Source organism: Anoplophora glabripennis, unplaced genomic scaffold (genome assembly GCF_000390285.2).
Source record: "Anoplophora glabripennis isolate ALB-LARVAE unplaced genomic scaffold, Agla_2.0 scaffold197, whole genome shotgun sequence".
In the NCBI taxonomy this organism is placed as follows: Eukaryota; Metazoa; Arthropoda; class Insecta; order Coleoptera; family Cerambycidae; genus Anoplophora; species Anoplophora glabripennis.
Genome location: NW_019416387.1, coordinates 298715 through 300896, shown reverse-complemented (window position 1 = coordinate 300896; position 2182 = coordinate 298715).

Genomic DNA, 2182 nt, shown 5'->3' with positions numbered 1-2182 from the left:
AAAAAAACAGTTTTGTTTGAGCCCTTTTAAGGGCATATAACTTCCTAAGGGTGCGTTTTAGGCCACATGTTAATAGGAACTTTTTGGCTTATTTTAATGAGTTATAAACGCAGCAGAAGTTTGGAACCCTATTTTAGAAACACCCTGTATATGTAATTGAAGCGAACGGGTGGCTCAGTGCCAACGCATCCGACATGTAAGTGATAGATCGGGAGTTCAAACACACACAAAAATATTGTGTGATACATTTGTTAAAAGTGATTTTATTTTGTTCGTTCCTCAATCATAAAATAAAATGTCACTTTTAACACTTGTATCATAATAACTATTATTTGACGCTATTAACATGTCTGTGTACTTTAATTTTAAAATATTAACTGTTTTAACAAAAAATCGAGATTTTCACTGATTTTGAGCTATTTTTTGAGGTTAGGGAAAATCCTGATAGTTCAGACTGTATCGTTGCTCCCGCTAGGAACATGATTCTCATTTTTATAGACTTTTTGAGGTTCCTATGCAACTTTTCTCTAAAATCTACCGTTTTCGAGATATTAACGATTTTTTGTTCGAAAAAAAAAACGCGATTTTAACCATTTTCTTCTCTAAGGATTACGCCAGTAAACATTCAAGTTTTCTTTTAATAATCAGTATTAACTCCAAGTACAAAACCTATTACCTATCTAAAATACCCATTTTCTACTTTAAATGTAATACCACGTAATATTCTAATTCAAATTTCATATTATAAAAATTATCTACTACGGTACTGTTAGGTAGAAACTAAATATTTTATTTCAATAATAAAAATCCTTTTAATCCAGCCCCGACTGAGAGAGTTAGCACGTTTCCGTCTCGCTTGGTTCTCGACTGCCACATCAAAGGCGCCGACACGGACTCCTCGAGCTGTATATTTCTAAGCTGTGACTGTATGTTGTACTAACTACGTCTACTGTGTATTGTTGGTGGCATAACCAATGTAACTAGGATTATTATAGGGCATGATCTGAACATCTGAAATTCGAAGTGTGCATAACGTCAAAATTGATTATTTAAAAAAAATTATGTATTACAAACCACGAGAAAAAATTTGTTCAAGTCAAATAATTATTGAACTCTATTTAACTGTATGACTGTACTTCAGGCCTATCGATCCAAAACAACCTAGATTTTTGTGACTTAGTCTTTAAGTTTTTATAACGCGGTGACATCTAATGCTCAGTATGCACTCGCTGTATTGCGATTAGGATCACAATTATCGCTGAAATTGTTTAATATATTTTAATTAATTAGTTAGTGCAAAGCACTCGTACAATACTGTAGTGTAGTATAATATTTTTTATGTACATAGTATTGTACTATTTTTCGTTTTTGGATCATTATTTTTCAAATTATCTAATAATTTAGTCTACAAAAGCAATAAGGACCAGGGAGGGCGACTAAACTAAATCTATCAGGCCCAACAAATGTTTACAAGTTTATGGGTAAAATGTCAAACATCTGTCATAAACATAGTATAAACTGCATTGCATAACGCTAGAGCACAAACAAAATATGGTAGCTATATTGTCTATAGTTAAAGTACAGAATAACTTCCAATTTTAAGTGCATACATAGCATGGCTTGCGGCGTTTTATCGTGTGAGGTTTCGGTTTCACGGTACAGGGTGTTAAATTTGAACCAAATGAAGAAATTTTCAAGTAATACTCTCGAGGACACCTTTTGTATTTTTTAATTAGTTAATCAGTTCCAGTTTATGGTTTTAATTTTTTAATTTTGCTTACAAGATTTTTCGTGAAAAAATAACAAATAACAAACAATAACAATACATCAGAAGACAAAAAAAACTTAGTAAAGTTAAGTTCAAGAGGGCATTGTTTACAAAATATCGGGTGTTTATGTTACAAAAGAAATTGACATTATTTCACAAATTTCCTGTAAACACAGTAAATTTGCAAAATAAGATTTGCTCGATAGATATTAGTTCTTGCCTCAATCTGGTTAGACAGTTTTCTAATGGTATATAACTGTTTTTTAAAGAATTGGTAATTGTGACATGTTTCTTATCATAATTTAGTTTTTATCATCGAAATTTTTGCATTTTTGGTTTTGTATCCACAGCTTCAAATTCAATTTTTAAAATTTATAAGTGACAGGAAAGGGGTGCTAAATAGAAAACTCATTG